Here is a 24423-nt window from a genome sequence, read left to right as displayed (position 1 = left end):
GTTTAAGATTTTACTTGATTCCTGCTTCGATTTGAGCACGCGGGTAATATCATACCACACACACAAATCAAGTGAATTGTGTGGTACATATGTATTTGGTGCTCCTTTGTACCAATATTAATGTGTTCAAATAAATAAATAAAATAAACACTTGATTCTAGTTAACAAACTAATTTCTATCCAGTTGAAACAAGATTTGAATATTAATAATCATTAATCTGATTGGAATCGACCAAAAAAATGTCGTTTGTCATCCAATCACAAAAACGTCCACTGAGTATAAGTGTCTATTTTAGTAGCTGCGGACAATGGAGTTTACCCGTGTCGGACGTAAAATAGAAGTCCTATATTAAACTGGAACTGCTATCAGTGTTTCTTGGTTGTTTATGTAAATTCAGTCCATGATATAAACTGAACAGTCAAAATAAACTTCTGATACTAATAATTATTTCGTTCGAGAGTCTATTTTTTTTTAATTCGATTTAACCGACTACAGTTTTGTGTACTCACGGACTTTGAGTCACAATATATGACTGTCGTATGCCAGCTAGTGATACTATTCGACTTTTTTTATCAATATACCTCAATATTCTTCAATGACGTCGATAATTGGAGGAATGAGTGAAAGAGGATGACAGTACTAAACAGTGAATAATAAAATAAAGGTAAGTGCAAAAAAACAAACTTTTTGATCGATTCGATCAAGAATCTGATTATGTGTTGTTATCTCTTGATTCATATCAGTAGCCATAGAATGCAGTTGAGATACCATCCCTGAAACTTGTTGTAAATTCTGTTCCATTTCGTCTTCACGAGCGTCATTGGTGATTCTGTAAGTCGATTTGAAAAAAGAGAAATATCATTTCCAACAGAAACAACTTTCTACTTGATAAACACTGAACTAGAAAGTCAATTGCTTATAAGAAAATTTAGATAGGTAAAATTAATTTTAAACCATTGTCACAGCTTCAAGCCTTCATCACATATGATAGATTTTATAGGTAATTAGAGCACATTATAACAACTAATTATGTTTTAATGATACAACGGAGAAAAAGCATTTCATAAGATCGATAGTGACTAACAAGATTGAACGGTATTGAGAAAATAGTCTGAGCTAATAAGGTTGTTGAATATGGTCATAATTAAGGAAATAATAGACAGAATTTTACTCATACGCCTACTATCTTGAGTGAGTGTGACTTAGATGACCTGTCTTCATTCAGTTAATGATTGATGAAAGTTGCAATTCACTTGTAAGGATAAAGCCTGACCAGTAAGTATGCAACAATGTGCAAAGACATTTAGAAATGATTGACCGAGAATTTCTGACTTTACTTCAATTATCAAGCTAGATCACCTTTCCTACTTACCAGACGTACTGCAGTGAAGGAGAACACAGGTGAGGACAACCGAATATTTAGCACAAAATTACAGAGTTACTTGATAAAGTAGAAAAACCGTACTCCAAAACTTCATTTGCAAAATATTCATTAATTGTCTCAGGCTTCATTGTTTCTGCATTTCCGTACCAATTGCTTTCTGCTCCCGTTCTTCAATCCTCGATCTTATCAACCTTCTGCTGACAGACATTCTATTCCTGGTTGGCATTACATACTACTCACGTCAACATAAGTAGCACACACAACACTTGTCCCTCCTCTTAATAAGCTGTTCTCGCAGTCTCTCCGATGGCCGTACCGCTACATTCTCTGTTGCTGTTCGTGACTCGCACTCATGATGCGCCAGCAAAATTAATGGTAACTCTTTCTCTCAATTTCCTCCTTTAGATGCTGACCATTCCTTTAACGTCCGGTTATTTCTTTCTGTAAGCCCGTTCATCTGAGGGTGATACAGTGTAGTTCGTATCCTCTTGATGCCCAACTGCTTTAGACGGGCTTTAAAAGCGACAGTTTTAAAACGGGGAACCTGTTCGGTTAATATCATATTCGATATTCCATAACACACTACAACATGCCGGATTACTACTTCGGTCACTGTTTTTTCCCGCTGGTCTGCAATGGGTAAGGCGTCTACCCAAAGTGTAGCATGTTCTGTCATCACTAGCAGGTACTAGTTGCCGCCTGCCATCTGTGGAAACGGTCCCATCACATCCACCGACCATAGATCACCGACTGCGGTTACTGGGACTGACTGTAATGGCGTTTGTGAGTATCGATCGCTTTTCATTAGTTGGCACTGCTGGAAAGTTAACATGTATTGAGCCACATCGTATCTCACGCTTGACCAGTATGCACGTTGTCATAGTAAATCCGTCGTTCTTGCGATACCTGTATGCGCTCTCCAGTGAAACTCATGTATCATCTTCGAGATTACAGCCACCCAATTTTCTTCATCGTCCTGATAGATCAGGGCTTCATATACATTCTCTCAGTCTTTCCTTTTTTTGAAGCAACATCATTACCTCCTTGTCCATTGCTCGGTGTCGAGGTCTGCCCCCTCTTTTATCACTCTGATTACCTCTATAAGTATAGGGTCAGCTTTCTGCTGTCGGATAAGTTCTAGTGGGTTTCTCTTTATACTATTCGTTGCGTATGTTGTCAACGGAAGCTCGGCTTCCATGTTTGGTCTTGAGAATTAGTCCACCATTACGTCTTCCTTTCCTGGAACATAGCCAATACTGAAGTCGTACTCCTGTAGACCTAGCATCCATCGCTCCAACTCTCCACGGGGTCTCTTGCTGTTTTCAGCCATTGAAGGGGTTTATGATCAGTCTCGATGTGGAATCGTCAACCTAAAAGGTACGGTCTCCATTTGTCCACTGCCCACACAATTGCTAAACGCTGTTTTCGACCTTTGAATAATTATGTTCAGTGTGTGTGAAAACGCGACTCGCGTATTTAACCACTCTATCAGACTGACTCAAGACGGTACCTATACCATGATTACTTGCGTCTGTGGCCATTGTAAACTGATTCTCAGGTCCAGGCAGTCTGAGCGTCATCTGGAGGTTGCCTAGCATGTTTATGATTCGGTTGAACGTTTGTTGGGCGGTCTCAGTCCACATAAACTTAGTGTTGCTCAACGACTTATATAGGGGTGCTGCTATTTCGTTGAAGTCCTTGACGAACCGACCGTAGAATGCTGCGCTTACCAGGAATTGTACTGTAATGTTCTTTATGGTTAGAATTTTCTTCGGCACTGATTTCGTTTCTTCATTTCCCACTTTATGCCCCGACAACGTGACGCTACTTTTCGCAAACTGCGACTTGTCTTTATTAATTCGTTACCATACACCTCGACGTCATCTAGACCTCTGAGCAACAGTATCATTAATCTTCTGAACTTAAAATGTGCACCCGTCAACCCAAACGGCACTCATCTAAATTGATAATGTTTATCACGTACAGTAAATGCTGTCCTGTCTCGACCGCTCGTTTATAAGCAGTTGCCAGTAAACTGACCGCAAATTCAGCACTGTAAATACCGCAGCATTCTGCAGCCGATCTAATGTTTCCGCTACTGTTGGGTTTGCACAAGGTTTCAGTTCTGTTATGTTATTTAGTTCTCTAAAATCGACACAAAATCTATATATTCCATTCGATTTCTTTACCAAGAGTACCAGCGAGTTATACGAATTGTCTTCTTCCTCAATTATACCTTCTTTTAACAACTCCTGAACCTCTCGATTTACCATGGCCTCTAAATGCACAAGGACACGACGTGTTGCAAATATATCAGGATTTCGTGCTTTACTTTGCAACAAAATCCGTACGGCTCTGTCTCCCGTGAACAGTTTCGTATACTTTGTGCACAACTCGTTAAGGTTTGGTTTCTTCATCGAAATGTTTGTTGCCACTCTTATCTCAGCCACTTCGCTACTTTCATGTATTGGGAATGAACCGTACTTTGTGACCACCTTACCGCTTCTTAAGTCAACTACTGCTTTTACTTCTCTTAGGAAATCTGCTCCTAATATGGGTCTCGATAGGCTTATGGTTACTACGAACGGAAAATTTATCTCAGCACCGCGACGCCAGCAACTGTGCCTCCAACTCCCCATCCAGATTCGGCAGCGCGCGGTGCAACAACCTGGTAAGCTCCACTGCCATCACCAGTGGGTCACCATCGATCGACAAATTCGCTAACCGGAACATCTTCAGTACTTCTCTGTCCGCCGGGCTGTCGACCTCTGCCCTGCCTTCAGCAGCGTCACCAGCACCACCATCTTTGCCTTAGGCTCCTTCACTTCCACCAGCTCCACCACGGCCTCAAACTCCTTCGGGAAGCTCAGCACATCTCCGTCCTCAAATCCCTCCGGCCATGGAATTTTTATCCTTAGTGGAGGTAGCGACACCAAATGTAGTGACAGAAAACACAGGTGAGCACAACCGATTCTTTAGCACAAAATTACAGAGTTACTTGATAAAATAGAAAACTATACTTCAATACTTCAGTACCACCTTGAGATTTCGCTTGTCTCTGAAGTAAAAAATAATCATTCAGAAACTATAAAACGTAAAATAACGAAACAACCGGAGAGCTCTAACTTTTGAAGACTACTAGGTGTGTTATGAACAGTGGCAATAAAGATGAAATTAGTGCGTTGCTGCAATTGTAAAACAATTTGAAGAGGATAAGATTGACATACTCTGGATTTTGCAAAGTAAGAGTTTTAAAGACCGCAGTTAGTGCATTTATAGTACAGTCTATCTACCATTTATGTAGGTTTTGGAGGAAGGAGAGAAAGTATTCATGTAAATATCACTTACCACACGTATCTGGTACATTGTTAATGGTGAATTAAAAACGCTGAATAAAATATGATGACGCAGTCCAAAGATGGGGGGAATAAAAGAAGTGAATAGGAATAAACCTGTATACCTGGTGATGAAAGGCCCACTCTTTTGTTGGTTTTGCTGAATTTGGAATCCTGACTGTGGCTGATAAGAGTTAACTTGATAATTATTACTAGCTCCAGTTAGATAACCATTCCCACTCGTTGGGTATTTCGGCGTTTTCGAATCTGGCTTGACTCTAAACGAAAATGAGAAATAGAAAGATGTAAAGCAAATTATACTTTACAGATGAGATTGGCATTCGAAATAAACAACTACTAAATGTTCAATGCGCTTGCGAAGCTATGGACACCGGAATTCGACCGCGTTGGGTGTGAAGAAGGTACCAACTTAATGGACGAAAACTTGGGTAGGGTAGACCATTTTATTGTACTAAACAAAACGACAGACTGAGTTTGTTAAAATTATGAAAACAATACATTGAATACACCATTTGCACAACTTCCTTGAACTGTCTCTTACGAACTCCATCGTCCTTCTATTACTGTTGCCACTCCAAACGTTTTTTCTCTTTTCCACATTTTTCTCTTGATTGTAAAAATCCTACTTCCAATCCTAGCTGCATACTACTGATATCTGTTCGTATAAGTAGCACATGACACATCAACCCAAAATAATAGATGGTTGCGCAATATCCCTAATTTATTGAAGTCAGACATGCACACCATTAGATGCCGGTTCAGTGATCTAGAGGTTAAACATTCGCCGGCGAAGGTCCTGGGTTCGATCCGCCGGTTGCAGTTATGGGTGTGTGCTGCTGGGGAGTCCCACATTGGAACAAAACGGTCGTCCAGTGCACCCAGGTCTTCGTTAGTTATCTAATTCAGGTCGACTTGAGATCTCTATGAAGTCATACCATCATCACAATCCCATATTGGTGTACATTCATATAATTTAATCAGTTAATCCATGGCTCCGTTCAGGAAATCTGTTCTTTTAGAGTTAGAGCATCGATTCTAGGACAAAACTCTCAGTTTACACACCCCGCCCGTTTCATTATTAATGGAAATATTCGGAGGTTACGGATACCTTAAAATACAACATGTAACTTACTTCCTCCATGGTAAAACGCATAAACCACAACACTTATCGATCTCATCAAGGTCACGTTGTGCTTCGTGTAGATCTTCACGAATGTTATCCATATCCGAATCGATCCCTCTTAATTGTTCTGGAAATGAATTAATTAATAAGCCCGTTTTGTGACCATAGAGTATATCATCGTAAAACGGAGCAATAATTGAATAAAGTTTATAACCATTTCCTACAAATGATATAGACACTTATTCCCGAAGCAGAACAGAATCATTAAGATTGGATTACAATAGACAGTTGTTTGTGCACTATCCAACTAAATGCAGTGGTAAGAACATGAAAAAATTGGAGCACACACCGTTGCTACTTCGTCGTCTCTACAAACGCTACCACTGATTGTAGTTTAGGTGAAGTTAAGAGATTTACAGAAAGTCTTCTGCCCTCCTACAAAAAGCCAAATGCTCAGAACTAGTAATCGTAGCATGAGACTTTAACGCCCAGGTATGTAGTATAAACAAAAGGGGAAGATACTTAAACAAATCTCACAGTGTACCAGCTTAACGAACAGACAATGGCGATGGTCTGCTACAAAAACGCTCAGATAACCGTCTATTCTTAGCAAGCACCAACTTCGAGCAGGAAGATAGATATCATCTGACATGGAGACCTCCATGATCGACTCAAGGATGGACCCAAACAGACTGTATCACCAACAGCCGAAATCGGAGGCTCGACAGAAGACAGCCGTTCATCGCGGGGTACATATCTAGACTCTGATCATGCTCTGATACGAGAATGCATTCGTTTTCGTCTAACTGGATGCAGACGTGTTACGCTAAGGAAATCTTAACGACAAAAAAATCAAGGGCATATTTCAGGAACGACAGGAAAATCAGTTAGTCAATCATCAAAATGTTTTCCCCGGTATGGCTGGGCATGATATTTAGACACACGTGGAAATATCAACAATACTTAACAGCGACTATAACCAAGAAGTTAAAAATATCAGCGGATTTTAGCGGGATCTATTGAGACTACAGATGCTTAGCAAATCACCAAGTAATGCTGCAAACATGACGAGGAACAGAGGCAAATTAATCGTGGACTGGCAAACGTCTATGCAATGATCGTGGACAGTGACAGGCAGCGAAGCTATTAGCGATGGAAAGAGCGGCGACAATAGACAACAAACGGCCCTTCCCAATAACACTCACATACGTCATAAAACCCAATCTCGTATTCATAGCCTTTTTAATATTACAGGTTGTAAACAAATAACTAGAACAAAAACGAGATAAAATGAATTCATTTTGTTCTCAAATATTTTTTCTTCTCTTCAAAAGGCAATTGCGTGTGTGAAATCACTTTTAGACCATTGAGAGTAGTATTCAGTTTTGACAGTCAATACAAGTCATCCGACTTCTAATGAAGTAGGGAAAGTCGTAGCTAATCTAGAGTGACAGAGAACACCAGGTACTAATCAATTAATCCCGATGTCTCTAAGGATACTGGTACACTCTCGGTTATCAGATTGATTCAAATATTCACTAAAAATAACTACAACAACCCCACATTATACCGTCTGACTGGTCTCCATTGCTCATCATTCCAACCAACAACGGAACGGAAATCCTATTGTGGTAACCAGAGACATTCGACTTCCTTACTCCACAGCTTCTCTCTCAGTGTCAATCATTTAGAGCAGTATAAAACTACATTAACCTTGTGCAGATTCTCCACTCAAACACTACGTGTCCGAACACAGCTTATGCAGAACTGACATCACAATCACCAATCTTAAATCCTACTCGTTAGATTCAACATTCTTCCTCATTTTCACCCAACTTTGTCACAGACATCCCTTCCAACATGACACTCTCATCGACTCACTACTTTCCACAAATCGACCTTCAATCACGAGACTCATCTCTTAACTTCAAATACAACGATGATATAGTCCTGTTTGGTGAAGTCTCTGATGAAATCCACACACTTCCGACAACCTTAACCAACAACCAAATAATTTTTACCATGAATCTAACTTTCCTAAAGAAAAATCTTATTTCACTACTGGTCTGTCCGAACGGCTCAACTAACAATGCGGAGTTATGTAGTTGAGCGTGTCGACCATCTCACTTATTCTAGGAGTATCATCATTCGTAATCGTTTGGTGTCTGACAAAATCTCGACACTAATTCAGAAAGTCCGGTCGACTTTCGCCAACTTTAGTCACCCTCAATGTAAGCGACATATCCATCTCCCAACGAAATGAAAAGTATACGGAAGAGCAGTTCGCTCCCTTCTATTTTATTAATGGAAAACATCCCAATGAACAATTGATGATGTTCTTAAACTGCTAGTATTTGATCATAAGCGTATTCGAAGTACCGCTCGTGTACTCTCAGATCACCTAGTGAGCAATACTGAATTTAGAACCACGGTACTAGGTAAGAATGCAAAATCAATTAATCACGTAGTGAATCTTTATCGAACAACATGGTCACGACATGTATTACATATCTCCATCCACCGACTGCCTAGGCCACACATCTTCGCTGGTCTACAAGTTGGTTGAGAGGAAAGTAGAGGAGGCCAAACCAAGACTCCATCAAGTCACTGACTGTTCGACTGAGTCATATATGCAGGTACAGACTACCTGATTCGCGTCTGTGTGATCATCGTAACCAATAATTAGAGATTCTGAGTGACATATGCCACAATCATTCACAATGTCGTAGGTCCATCCACTCTTTGCCTTCACTAGGATCTTAATTTCTAATTTCTTTTCAGTCAGCTAACTTGTGTTTTCTTCTCGAATTATATCTTCAATATTCCATCATTTCTATTATCACAAATACTGTTACTACCCTTAGTAGTCTAGAAACTGTTTTGACAATTCCATCTCAGTGTGTTGATGGGCATGGGAACTTGAGCCGATGTATATATGTGCCAGGTTCTACTCTGAGTATGATTGTCGGATTAATAGATATGTACTAACCAATGAGGACGGAAATGGGGAAACTCGAAAATGATGAAAAGCATACCTACTAACCTATTAGAGAATAACTCGATGACTAGAGCGCTAAAGATTACGTCATTCGTGGTTTTTTATGTTGCAAATCTTTATGAATGATGTAACTTTGTTGAGTGAATTGAGACGTCCGAGCATTTCTTATATCCAATAGTAGGTTACAAGATAATTATTTGACTGATATGCAGTTAAGTTGCCACTTCCATAAATTAACATGTCACAGAATATCACCTCCAACCACTCAATTATTTCTTTACATGGAATTCCAATGGGAACCAACAAGTTAGAATAACAGGTTATGATCCGTATTCCACAGACACATCAAAATTCATTGAATAAGCGTATACTAGGATATCACACACAAATACATCAATTAGTAACAAGGCTTATTCTCCCACGTCATGATTATATAATCAGATTTACAGTTTTTTTTATGTCTGTTTAGTTAACGAAACGCTCAAACGGACCAACATTCAAAAACTAGCTACAACTCAACAATCAAACCAAGTTCTGTGGTATTCCACTTCCCGTCATGGGGTTAACTCGTTAGTCAGACGTAGGGTGGGAATCGGATCTTATGAACGAGTGAATATGAATCGAATACTCTGGCTATCAAGCAACCGATCCATAATCTAGACTGCTGAAATATATAGAATGTGACGGTAAAAATGTGCATATCAAAATCTGTCGCCTAATAGTGACTTTAAAACTATAGTGCTGTCAATAAAATAGTACATAGTATTGAATGAGTACAATACTGTATATTATCGAAAATTCATACAACTAAGACTTTTTAGTGCCCTTTGTGAGTAGTCTTTATAGTTAACATTATCTACTGCCATTAACAATCTTGTGACAACATCATTTTTAACTATCGATATGTGTTTTCTTCATTGAATATCTGAGGATAGATAAATAAATAACTTATTTCTGAGCTTAAATCAAGAAAACTTAAAAAATATTAATACAACGGTTACATAAACTAGTAGTGAGTATCAATCTAATTTCTTTTATCTCGATTAGACTATGAACATTCAGCTGTATGAGTATTTCGATGTAAAGAACGAACTCTCTAGATTCTCGGTTGTGCCAAGGGATTATTATTAGATACCGTCGTGGCATTCACAACAAAAAGATACTGATTATTTCTTTAGTGTTCTAAGAATCTCTATACGACTAGGCAACAACAATACTTGGTAATTTTTGCAGTTAAATAACACATTTCATGGTTTTTCTCCAGACACAACCTAATTATGAACATAAAACTGCTGATTTTAGAGAGTAAAACAAGGATATATGGTACGAAAATGACAAATAAAAACATATGACAAAATTTTCAAAATTATATAAATAAATTGAAAACCTACGGCCTTGGGACTCCAATTTTCCTAGTGTCTGAGCACCCACTTTTGTACTCTGAAATTCAAAAATAAAAAAAACGGAAGTTCTATAAATATAAATGCTTTCCAAAGTTTTGTCAAAAATGGAAAATTTATTAACAGAATATTGTTAACAAATGAAAAACAATATGTAAAGCAAAATAGAAATGAAGAACACAATATTTGAATTTTGACCGTAAAAATCTTATTATCATAACGTTTACGATCGAAGTGAGAGATAAATTAGGGGTCAAAGTGCCTTGCTTTTCACCAATGGTGCACATGGGCTCCAGTATCCTGCGGGAACAAATGGCGTATGAACCAATCGTTGGTCACCGGCTACCATGGGACTGCATCTCCTTACGATGCTCCACTGCCTTGTGGGTTAGGCCTTTAGGTCAAAGGCCCGGGGTGTGGCCCCCTAAGATAACCACCTGCTTCAGTTTGGGCACCCGGGCAGTATCACAGCCCACACACAAATGATGAACCTTTATGTCTATGGAAATTACCTTACTTGCTTCGAAAAACAATCGATTGACTCAAATTATTATCATTACAATTATTGTCATTATTAATACTATTATTATTATTATTACTATTATTGTCATTATTATTATTATTATTATTATTATTATTATTATTTTCCACACTATTCGCCCTCCTTTATACTCATACAGCGGCTCGTCTTTGGCGGAAATCCGACTCTACCTAAACGTTCTCGACTCACTGTCCGGTTAAACATTGTATGTTACCACCGAATACGAACACTGAAGCAGATTTTATGAAACCACGTACACCATTCAAACTGGCTGCCTTCAACGTTCGCACACTTATGCAGGTCGGACAACAGATAGGGCTGGTTATGTCTTTGAAAAGTCTTAATATCGACGTTTGTTGTCTATCTGATACCCGTTTTCAAGACTATGGTGAAGTACTACAAATTCGATCTCCATCTGTCGCTTCAAAAAGCTTGTTTTACGTGTGTTTATCCGAGGACCATGTGGCATCTTCGTCTGGTCTTGCTGGCGTTGGTGTCGCACTAAGCGCTAGAGCTGAGGCAGCACTAATCGAGTGGATCTCCATTAACAGTCGGTTATATGCTGTTAGATTAGAAAGTTCCACCAAAGTGAGAAGAAATCGGCGTGAGAAACGATGCCTTCTCGTCATCTCCGCCTATGCCCCGACAGATTGCAGCCCGGACGCAATCAAGGATGAGTTTTACCACCAGTTATCTGTTCTTCTCCAGAAAGTGTGTTCGACAGATATTGTAGTACTAGCCGGAGATCTGAATGCTCAGGTCGGGCGTCCAGGCACAGAAGAGAATCGTTTAGGTGGCCGATGGGGACTCGTTGGTCGCAGGACAGATAACGGGGACCGTCTACTGCAACTCTGCACTGACCACAACCTGTTTCTGGCTAGCACTAACTTTCGGCACAGTCATCGCCGATGTGCCAACTGGCGTCCTCCCTCTGCATCTCAAGCCTGGACTCAGATTGATCACACCGCGATCAGCTACCGCTGGCGTGGTTGTGTACAAGACTGCCGCTCCTTTTGGAGTACCTATCTGGACTCTGACCATGCTTTGGTATGCGCCAATCTTGCCTTACTTTTCAGTGGACAACGAAGTGACCGCCATCAACGGATTGATATTAGCAAGTTGGTTGCAACTTATGTTGCAAGTAAGTATCGAACCGAGCTAGCCTCCAGGCTAGCTACCACTCCACCGAAAAGTATAGATGAGCATTGGTTGCAATTGCATGACGCCATGAAAATGGCGGGAACAGTCAGTTGTGGGTTTGCGAAACGTCCCGCTTTTAAGCACTGGGTTTCTTCTGGATCCTTACAACTCATTGAAGCCCGTCGGTCTACTCCGGGTGACCGTGAGTTTGACCATAAACGAAAGATGTTACGTAAGGAAATTGGGCAAAGCTTGCGTAAGGACCGAGAAGCCTGGTGGTCGAATCGTGCTAATGAGCTGGAAGCAGCAGCTGCATCTGGTAATTACCGGAAGCTCTTCCAACTCATCCGAGCCACTGGCAGCAAGAAGTCTGGTGTGAGTGAAACAACCTGCGAGGATGATGGGATGCCAATCACTAACATCCATCGACGTCTTGGACGATGGGCAGAATTTTTCGAAGGGCAGTTCAGCCGGCCTGCTGCTCCGGCAACATCGGTCAGACTGTCCTGCCCTCCATGGCCGGTGACAACTGATCCACCAAACGAGGAGGAAGTCCGCAAGGAACTCCAACTCTTGAAGCGTTACAAATCACCTGGCCCAGATGACTTACCTCCGGCTCTTTTTAAAGATGGTGGTGACTTTTTGACTAAGGAACTGACGACGTTGTTTACAAAGGTTTGGGAACTAGAGAGTGTACCAACGTCATGGAATGAGTCGATAGTTTTCCCTATCTTTAAAAGGGTTCACGTCGTTCGTGTAACAACTATCGGGGATAAGTCTACTTCCGATTGCGTCCAAGCTATTGGCTTCCGTCATACTTCGTAGGTTGTTCAAAACCCGAGAAAGATTGACTCGCGAAGAGCAGGCTGGTTTTCGTTCTGGTCGAGGATGTATTGATCATATCTTCACCCTCCGCCAAATGTTAGAACACCGTCATACTTATCACAGATCAACAATCGTAGTGTTTCTTGACATCAGAGCTGCTTTCGATTTGTTGGACAGGACTGTTCTCTGTGATTGTCTATTGAAGAGGGGCGTGCCTGAGAAGTTTATTAACATCCTAAAAGCCCTATATAAAAACACCTCAGGCAGAGTGAGGGCATACAACCACCTTTCTCCATTGTCACATTCCAGCAGTGGGGTTAGGTAGGGTTGCCCAATCTCACCATTCCTCTTCAACTTTGCTATCGACGACATTCTGGAAACAGCTCTGATGGATGTAAGTAATGGCGGTGTGGATCTGTTGCCTGGAGAAAGACTTCTCGACCTTGAGTATGCGGACGATATTGTCTTACTGTGCGATAATGCCCAAGGCATGCAACCCGCACTTAATCAGTTGGCAATCAGTGTCCGTAGGTATGGTATGTGCTTTGCACCTTCGAAGTGCAAAGTACTTCTACAAGACTGGCAGGATTCCAATCCTGTACTCACCCTGGATGGTGAGCAGATAGAAGTAGTCGAGAAGTTCGTGTATCTGGGTAGCATCATAAGTGCTGGTGGGGGTGTGAGTGATGAGATCAATGCACGTATAGTGAAAGCCAGAGCGGCTTATGACAATCTGGGTCATCTTTGGCGCCTTCGTGATGTTAGTCTGGCTGTAAAAGGTCGGATCTACAACGCGTCGGTGAGAGCAGTTTTGCTCTATGCTTGTGAAACCTGGTCTCTCCGAGTTGAGGATGTTAGAGGACTCTCTGTGTTCGATCATCGTTGTCTCCGAAGGATTGCTGACATTCAGTGGCACACCATGTTAGTAATGCTGAGGTTCGGCATCGTGTGTTCGGGCGCAGAGACGATAATGCAATTGATGTCACCATCTTGAAACATCGACTTCGGTGGCTTGGATATGTTCTACGAATGTCGTCCCAGAGAATTCCTCGTCGTGCCGACTGGTCGGAAAAAGCGGAGAGGTGGCCAGTGTATGACATGGTGTGTGGTATGAAAGAAAGCTGCAAAGGGTTGGCTTTTGTTGGCCCTTCACGACTCCCTAGCTGGGGTCCGAGAGATGGTGCTACACAGTGGCTAGAGACGCTATCAGATATGGCTCAGAATAGAAGCCAGTGGCGATCCTGCTGTAACCTTCTTTTACTTTTTCATAAGAAGTGGTTGTATCTTCCTCAACTGAAGGAATTCTTTCTGGTTGTACCTTTCCGTATCCCCCATTATTACCATTATTATTATTACTATTATTATTATTATTACATTACCTTACACTAATCTATTCGTTATTGTTATTTTTTTCTTTCTCTTCGAATTCTCATTGTTTTGTGTGGTATATATTTGGTGCCCTCTTGTACCAATATTTATATGTTCAAATAAAATAAATTATTCAGTAAAATATTAGTCCATCGTTTACAATGAATAACTACGGTATGATAGTGAGAATTAGTGAATAATGAAAGCAGAAAACAGGAAAGCCATTGACAAAAATTAGTCCATAATGTTTAGACTCAAAAGCGACCAAGATTTTTTTAATTATTGGAAAGATTAGTAAATTAGTCCAAACGGTTGTCTAGCATTACCTGAAACCTTATGAATCTCACTAGCTTTCTTTACTCACCGATGTTTACTACCATTACGTAAACTTGTTTGTAGCCCTGTGAAGTGAGACTTAAACTATGTATTAATTTGAAAAAAAGCCGTTGACCTCCTGTAGCTTTTCCTAACCTATTGGTTTAGGTTCCTAATACGTTACTTCGTTTTTACAACGGGCCTTACATTAAAGACGAAATACCAGGAAACAATTAAAGGACCTAATAGTGTTAGGATTAGCTTAGGCATTGTCAAACGTGAGTGAATAGCTGACAAACCACAAAAGCACACAATTTATAAGGTTATATTTGTTGAGTGGTTTAGAAAGTTAACTGAGTAACAAGAAAGTATCTTATGGAGTGGAGTGGTGGCAGTGAATAAGATGTTAGACTTTAGATGCTAGTCAACATGCTCGAAAACCACCCCACCTACCAGGGATTCGGCAACCAGGTAGTATCAGCAGCTGCAATACATTGTCTAAAAATAAGTACACAATCATAACCTGGCCCAAAGGGAGCAGAAACACAACACAAGAGAAAGCTCAGATTTTGAGCAATTAATTAATTCCGGAAGAGATTTTTAACATCAATTTGTTTCAAACCATTGGTTATCGTGTATTTTAGTGGTACAACCTGAATTTTGAATTCCTACTATATTTGCACGAATTACGGTACTTTACGTCGATAGAACTTCTGACCAGATGTTGCGATTGAGCCTGAGTTTATAAACTTAAAAAAACACCCAAACTATGTTTAATAAGATAGAAGAATGGTTGAGCTAAGATATTGTTACATTTCGTTCGCAAGCATATTCAAGCATATTTGCAAAGGCTGGTATTTAGCAATTTAATGAACTTTAGCGAGTTCCAAATTCATAAAAGACCACTTGTTGTGGATGGTTCGAACTTGCTATTGCATTTTTTAATTCTTGGCGGATGATGAATACTTACGACAGTAAATATTTCACAAATTTATTAATGAGCTGTTACCTGATCCTAATAAACTAATAAATTAACAGAACTCACCTCATCACATAAACGAACCATGTTCCTTGTTGAATCAAGAGTCTATTATGCTATTGATAAGTTATGTAAAAACAATACCTCATCGGTCTTTGCATTCATCTGCATTCTCAGCAGTTCCAACTCACTCATTGGTTGTCGTGTCGCAGGATTATCCTATCCATTATATTTTATTCCATTGCATAAAATCATTACAGCGACTCACCATTTTCACTCGTCTTGTACAGGAGAAGACACGTCTAGGTGTAACGGTGAAACACAAACATTGCGCTGAGCTTCTATATATTCAATATCAAATTTCTTTAAGGTGAGCTGGCGTAAACCTATTAATCTCTTCGCTCTCGCTTCTTGCTGTTGTAGCACAGTTTCAGGGTCAGTGTTAGTCTAGACACCTGACTTCACTAATTCTAGTTATTTGGTCGTCATCTGTGTATATGAATATGCTGTACTTTGAATGAGTTTCAAATGGTTCAAATGGTTGTGGACGGAATAGAAGAAGCTTTCGCTTTACGGGCTTCAGTGTCTAGTAGCAGTGGATCACCAATACCTCCAGGTAGGAACCTAGACATGGTAACGATAATGGAGGAAAAAAAGGAATGGGTAAATCATAATAAGATGTTACCCTTAGTCCCTAAGATTAGGTCAAGTTTCCTCTTGAAGGACTCCTAGAAAGTCGCTTGGACTAGTCTAGTCGGCGGCGAATTCCATCATTTAACAACTCTTACGGAGTAGGAGTTGCGTCTACAGTCCATTCTGCTATTTTGTATTTCCAATTTCTGGGTGTTACTCAGGTTTGCATTGGGACTAAGCTTAAGTAGGAGTTTAAGGGGATGTCCAGAAGTGTCAAGAAGACTGTAAGCCAAAGTTCAATATAGTACAAATCTTCATACTTCTTAAACCAAGAATGAAAAGTTACACCTGGTACACCATCAAAATTAAATTCATGGATGGATGGCATTAATGGCTAAATCAGTATGGAATCATTGTAATTCACTAGAAGCAGGGTACCAACAAGTACCAACAAACTGGAAAGAAGGACTTCTCGTCAAAATACCAGAGAAAGGTTATCTCAGCAACTGTGATAACTACAGGGGCATCACTCTTCTCTCAATACCAGGAAAAGTCTTCAACGGAGTATTGTTAGACAGAATGAAGGACTCCGAGGACGCCCAACTTCGAGACTAACAGGCAGGATTCCGTAAGGATAGATCGTGTATAGACCGAATCGCAACTTTACAAATCATTGTGGAACAATCAATTGAGTGGAATTCATCACTCTACATCAACTTCATTGACTTCGAAAAAGCATTTGGTGGCGTGGACAGAACAACACTATCGATACTGCGGCGTGCCTAAGAAGATACTCAATATCATACGAAATTTCTATGATGGATCAAACTGAAAAATCGTGCATGGGGGACAACTGACAGACTCTTTCGAAGTAAAGACCGGATCGGTGAAGCAAGAGCAGTGTATTTACGATTGAAGGACATCTGGAACTCAAAACAACTGTCTGTCAACCAACACCAAAGTCAGACTGTTCCACTGTATGAGGCGGATACTTGGAGGACTACGAAAGCCATCATCCAGAAAATACAAGTGTTTATTGACAATTGTCTGCACAAAATACTTCGGATCCGTTGGTCAGACACTATCAGTAACAACCTACTGTGGGAGAGATCAAACCAGATTCCAATATAGGAAGAAATCAGGAAGAAATGCTGCATATGGATAGGACACATATTAAGGAATTCACCCAGCTGCGTCACAAGACAAGCCCTCACATGGAATCCTCAAGGCCAAAGGAAAAGAGGAAGACCAAAGAACATACTACGACGATAGATGGCGACAGACATGAGAAAAGTGAACCACAACTGGATGGAACTAGAAAATAAGGCCCAGGACAGAGTGGGTTGGAGAATGCTGGTGGGCGGCCTATGCTACATTGGAAGTAACAGGCGTAAGTAAGTAAGGAAGTAAGAAGCAGGGTTTTGCTGGAACAGGCACAATTTCTTCATAGAAACTCCCATGATTCTGATTTGAGACTGTTCAAACCTCTTCTCTCGACGCTTCATATAAGCTTCTAGTTGCTCCAAAGAAATATTCATTGTAGTTTTACCGTCGCCACTGATAAGTCTTGCTAAATGAACGCTATATTCGATTCCCAAGCCAGAACTACACAGCGACCTTAATACGAGAGAAAAGGCGCAAAATATGTGTGATACGCTTTACTCCGAAGGTTCATTTATATACAGAAAATATAAGGTTTTTATGGTACTTTAGATGTCTTTGGGTTTCCTAAAAATTCAGGAATGCTACTAAACATAGTAACAGTGTAGTAATCATCTAATCAGAAACTGGAAATGTGACTTTCCACTTTCTTGATGTTTCTGGCCAAACTTTTAGCGAACGCTGATTGAATCAGATGCTTCTCAGTGTTTACCGAGTCTTTCTTGTCTTTTGCGAAAAGTTTTCTGGATCACCTCAAAGGTCTGTAGATCATCAAAGTAGATGATCTTTGTCGAATGATTGAAGGCCTACTCGAGTTAGACGGGAATGGTGTGATGAACCGGCTAACGTCGAAGTCACACCTCGTGGTCAGCACCTTATGTGGACTAGCCTGTTGACCCATCAAGGTACCATTGACGCTTTGAAGACTGTACAACACCAAGAACGTTATTACAGAAGTATATTGACTAAAGTAGATAAAAGCGAAGGTAAGACCACTGCCGCATTGGCCAGTTCATGGCGTACGATTTACTGATGCGCGTTGGTTGTCCTTGACCCTGGCGGGGATCCATGATTTGTTCCATATTCAATGACTCCATTGCCGGATGCTTGGCTAGGGCTCCATGAAATTTCACTGGCCCTACAAGTCTTTTAATTTCTCAAAATGAACTTTTAGGTTTTTTGAGATAACTCCCTTTCTAAACTCTGATTAGTTATCCTAGCAGTCAACTGACCGCTTAGTCGAGTTTCCTGTTACTCCTCACTGTTCCACACTGTGTTTTGTTTCATTAGTTAAAATATCAGATCTCCAACTTTCTGATCATTTTTTTCATCATTTTATACAACTTCGATCTCTCTGTGTATTCGAAGCCAGCACGCTGAACAATCAATAAGTGGTAATTCTTTGAGACATTCGTGCCATAATGAAATTGGTTTCTCTGGAAAAACCATATTCTTTAGCAGGTTATAAACTTCTCTGCCAATAAACATCACAAAACAAGCTGTGAATTTATCATCTTTAATGTCTTCCGTAGTCATGCACCAGGTTTCGAACCGCCCGTTGGAGAATTCAAAGTCATCCCCGCTTTAATTAATATCCTACTGTCCAAGATTTGACTCCATCACGGCATCAGTATGACAACTAGGATTATTCAAATTTATTTCCCAACTAAGAACTCTCAAACTAGTGCAATCAAACCAGGTAAACTTAAATGAGCACAATCAGATGCTTTATATTCAGAATAATAAGCCCTCAATCAAGTACAATGCAATCATCAGTTAGTATAAATACTCCAATCTGAAATTACAACTTAACTTTATCTAGTTTCCTCGTTAAATTTGCTCTCCTTTTCAAATCAGACCAAGCGGCGAAACCACAATTTATGGACAGACTAATGAAATCGAAGGTAGCAGGCCTTGTATTGTGACCAGAAATACAATATTGTTGAATAGCATTTCGGTATCACAGCTGATGTCACTTCCTGATGAAAACCCCAAATCCAATTTCTTATCCTGAACTCAAACTCTAAATCCAAACCTTAATTCCACTCCCGGATTTATGGTTCTCGTTTGACTCTGATAAGTGAGTAGCCTCAAGGTCACAACTATCAGCTAATAACATTACTGAGTGAACAAGATGGTTGGGTAATTATCAGTTCTGTATAAAGCTACAGATTCAAATGCACATTATTACCTACATAAATATTACCACCCGGTTATTCAACCAATAATTATACAATACACTCAAATAATCAAATAGAAATTCATTAAATAGATAAAAAAGATAAGGAACATAAGATAATTACCAGTTCCAAAAAAATAAAGGTTTGTACTAATGCAGGAATATTATTTCATCCTTTTTAGATAGATCACGTACAATTTGTTCAGACTGTAATGCATGACTCTATAAAAGTATCAATAAGAAAAGTATTAATCATTGTATGCTTCATTACATGTCACAACAACAAGTCTTTCCAGTTCTAGAAGTGTGTTTCAGTTCACTACAAAATATTGCACGATTCCAGCCACCTCAAGCAACACAATCATAGAACAGAGAATGAATAAAGTAAAACAACGTAGATATAGTTCATGAGAATCATAGAAATTCTGTGTAAGCATGTAGTGACCCACTTTTATCAACAGAACGCGATCGGTGTAATGGAAACAATATTTATTATAACCAATTGTACCAGGGATTGTTTTACTGTACTTGTTTGTTTAACTGTACTAAAGACATTCTTCCTTCCGTTGATTGTGACCTTTCACGAATTCGGTTACGCTCAGTAACCACACTTGTACTCCTTTGGCACGATCTCGGTATTCTTCCGGTACCACGAGATCGCCGACAAATACATCTCGACTACAGCCACTAACTGCCTTCTGATATTTGGCCTACGGAGGATGTTATCAGTTAACTGGCACAAAGTCTTCCTGTAGTGGTAACCATAGACAACCGCGACTCGACATCACACTTATAGCGTGGTGTCGAGTCGAGATTGACTATAAACACCACTACAAATGAAGGCGTGCCAGGATATTCATAAAATCCCTCGGAAGCCAAATATCAGAGAGCAGTTAATGGACCAAGTCGAGATATATTTGCTGGCGATCTTGTGGTATCGAAAGAATACCGAGATCGTGCCAGGATACAGGCTTGGTTACAGAGCGCAACCGAATTCGCGTGAGTTCACAATCAAAGTGTGTATAATGGATGTTTTTAGCACAGTTAAACAAAGAGAACATTAAACAGTAACTGGTACAATTGGTTATAATAATAAGTTTTCAATAAACCAATCGCGTTCTCGTGATAAAAGTGAGTCACTACACACTACAAGCGTAAGGAAAACAGAAACTACAATTTAAAAAATAGTTAGTAATCGTTTCATCTAGAATCAAAAGAATAATGAAATGTGCATGGATCAAAAAGAATAACTTCACACTTGATAGTGACGCAACAGTTTAGATTGCTAAAGCGTGTACGTGAAGAAATTTTCATAGAAAATTATACAAAAGTTCCAAACAGAGTGTTACAGTTAAAACCAAACCTTCAATATTCTCAATATGTGACATTTCAGGTATATTTTCTCCAAGTATAAGAGGTAAAACATATCAATTCTATGCTTTCGCCTCCTGATTTAGAAGAAAATTCTTTGAAACAGCACTGGGACTTCATTATGTTGGTCTAAACATTTCGAAATTAAGAATTTAGACAGAGTTCTTAGTTTCATTTACTCATCTAAGAAGTTTACTAGCCATCTTTGATACAAAAGGCAGACAGTTGTAGTTTTACATGAATTGGGACATCAGGACGTTTATAATACGTTTACATGCCTTTTCAGTATTTGCTTCCAAAACCTGACTACTTAATAATCCACTACTCGGAGATTTTCTTCACTCTTGTAGTGTCAGTTATTATGCCAAGCCCATATACCTTATTTTAGCTTTCGGACATCCTATTTTAATTCATTTTACTTGAGCCATATTTTGACCTTGTCAATTATTCGCTTATCAGTCTTGACTGTTTTTATATGAGCGTATATGTGTGTGCCCTTCTTATCCTATTAATCACATGTCTGTATCTTTATTTTGTCGGACTATAAATATTGAGTAACGCTTGACTAAAATGGAGTTGGCTTCTCAGCCATCATCCCCGCGTGTCATTTTGCTTGGCTCTGTTTCATTCACTTCGTATACAAATATATGTATTCACAAATCAATTCTCGTTATTCGACTTATTTAATTCCGTTATTGACTAACGTGATTTAAGTCGACGATGATATACGAGAATAGGTGATAGCAAACACTCGTACACTCTGAATGGAGTCAGATCACGGGCCACCTCACTCTTGTTTTGCTTGCTTTCTAGTCTAGTCAGCTATTCGTTTCTCTCCACGTTATCCTTTAAAAACACATCATAACTCTACTAAACCTCAGCTTCAGTGTACATTTTAACACTGACTAATGTTGGTTTTTCCTGCACTTTAAATCCTAGAATCCAGTCCACATACAGTATGATCACTGTTAAGTCATTCCTTTTGCAATTGTTAATAACTATTCAATGTGCTTACTCGAATGATTATCTGGTAAAATGTTTTGAACAAATACTCTTAATGATTTCGAATCACAAAACCTAGAAATAAGTTGGGAAATATATTGAAAAGGTTTCTAAAGTTGCGTAATATATAATTATTTATTGATTGAATTCATGGATCAATTGAAGGTGGACCACCATGGAAAATCTGGAAGCACTGGACGGCCGTTTCACCCTAGTATGGGATTCCTTAGCAGTGCGCATCCACGATCTCGCGAGCGAACGCTTAACCACCAGACCACTGAGCTGGCCGGCATCCAACGGTGTTAATATCTAGATTCAAACAATCCACGAAATCGCGCCACCGCTCACCCTTATTTTATAAACAAGGATTTGTTCAGATAATGTCTGATGGAAATTTACATAAATTGTTAATAACTATATTGTTTGTGCTTCATTTTACATTGTCTATTTATGTTCTTAGTTTTCTTAAACCTTAAATTAGATTATTATTATTATTATTATTATTATTATTATTATTATTATTATTATTATTATTACTGGGTTTATTCGATATAATATTTTTGTCACACTATAGAATTCTCAGCACAAAGTATTTCAAAAAGTCTACATTTCTTATTTCTTGACGATAAAGATTGAGTGATTACTGGTTAGATGTCATGAGTCCAGTAAATCGTCATCGAAATAATGTACACTCTTTTCGATGTATATTGCTAGCAACCATGATATCTCTGATTGGGCCTTCTGTAACTTGTACAATGAAAGGTAAGTAGATCACCAAAGTAGGTGATCTATGTCGAATGATTGGAGGCCTACTCGAGTTAGACGGGAATGGTGTGATGAACCAGCCAACTTCGAAGTCACACCTCATGGTCAACATCTAACGTGGATTACTCCCTCGATGTATCAAACTACTATGGCTGCTTTGAAGACCGTATAACACAGAGGACGCTATTATGGAAATATATTAGTAAAAATGAGTACAGAGAAGATAGCAAGACCACCATCGCGTGCACCAGTATGATTAGCTGATGCACGTTTGTTTTCCTTGACCTTGACGAGGATTGATGATCTGTTCGATATTCAGTGACCCAAGTACCGGATGACTTGGCTAGGGTTCAATGACATTTCACTGGCTCTACAGGTTGCAAACTTTTCAGACACGCATCTGAATAGATTAAATGATTGATAGACATAATTGTGTTGTAGTGTCGGTTACTATGTTAAGCGCAAATAACTTATTCTAGCTTTCGGACAGGCCAATCTATTCATTCAACATGAATCACATTTTGACCTTGCTAATTATCCCTTTATCAACCTTGACTGTTTTATGTAAGCGTATGTGTACACTTCTTATTCTACTAATCACATGTCTGTAGCTTATTGTTGTGGCTATAAATATTTATTAACGCTTGATTAAATGGAGTTAGCTCACGAGCCTTCTCCACTGCGCGTCATTCCGCTTCGCTTTCCTCTCTTCGCTTCTTCGGTATTTTGTCTCGATCAAAGATTGTATGAAATATACGTATTCGAAATTCATTCTCGTATTTGATTTATTTAATTTCGTTATTGATTGATGCGATTTAAGTCGATGATTATATACAAGGAATGACGATATGTATATCTCAATAGCAATCAGAAATGATCTCACTGGAGTCAGATCCTGGGCCAGTAAAGTGATGAGCACATCGACGACATCTTCCGATCTAATGAATATCTAAATAAAGGGCCACTAAAATGTATTGAAACAAACAAAAAATAGGTAACTTGTTGAAATATCTAGATGACAAGAACAGGCAGACCAGATGTTCAAGTATTTACAATTCCTTGTTTTGATTATGTAACCTAGTTAGAAGAATATTGTCTATTTGCCCATATGTTTTAATAAAATGTGTCAATGGATCCTCGTTAATTATGTTCAGTTTTAATTTTTTATACGTTCCTATTTCTTCAACTAACCAACACAGTTTTCAGTCTTAGTAAAACTACCTTTATAAGTTAGAATTAATCCCATATTCCTAAACCATTTAAGAATTAATCAAATGAATATGAGTCCATGGTGTAACTATAATTAATGGACGACCTTTGAGCGACAATAAAGTAACCTTGAAAACATCCACTTATTAACTAGGACTAAATGAAGTTTATAAACCAGTTGTAAGGAATTAGAATCATGATTTACTGTTGATAGTTAGAGTTAGGAATTAGATTTGGGGATTTCATCACGAACTGACATCAATTATAATGCTAAAACCTAAAGGATACTGTTTTGAGACTGAAAACAACGATCACTTGCTCATAAAAACATAATTTACAGCACAAAATACCTTTCTCCAGTAACATTATTCACTGATGGTCTATTTGAAAAAAATCAACAATGTGATTAAACTTATTATGACTTAGGATATCATTCCAGCATGCGATAAACGTACAGCATAACGCAGTCGGATGTGGAGAATAAAAATTACAAGCAGAGCGAAATTCACAGCATAATCTAGTTCTTTAATATAAAAAAAATACATTATAACATGGCAAATTCTGTGACTACATGAACGTAGACATGACCGTTATTATATTAGGTGATACATTAAGTTTACGTGGAAACGTTGCATTTAAATTCACCCTTATTTAACTAAATGGATGAATGAAT

At 39.1% G+C, this 24423-nt stretch overlaps 1 protein-coding gene across 1 annotated transcript in view; it reads right to left on the bottom strand.

The window, feature by feature from the left end:
- The window catches only part of GOLGA5 (Golgin sub A member 5), a 45743-nt gene extending 29969 nt beyond the window's left edge, over positions 1-15774 (bottom strand). The window contains exons 1-6 of the mRNA XM_051214848.1: positions 15699-15774; positions 15575-15649; positions 15497-15538; positions 10254-10302; positions 5874-5991; positions 686-4998 (exon numbers count right to left, since the gene is read on the bottom strand). The gene's annotated coding sequence lies outside the window, so the exon portion shown is untranslated. The remainder of the gene's footprint in view (positions 1-685; positions 4999-5873; positions 5992-10253; positions 10303-15496; positions 15539-15574; positions 15650-15698) is intronic.
- Positions 15775-24423: the final 8649 nt, after the last annotated feature.

Source organism: Schistosoma haematobium, chromosome 1 (genome assembly GCF_000699445.3).
Source record: "Schistosoma haematobium chromosome 1, whole genome shotgun sequence".
Lineage (NCBI taxonomy): Eukaryota > Metazoa > Platyhelminthes > Trematoda > Strigeidida > Schistosomatidae > Schistosoma > Schistosoma haematobium.
The sequence above is the reverse complement of the archived record's forward strand: the minus strand, read 5'-3'. Positions and strand labels throughout refer to the sequence as shown.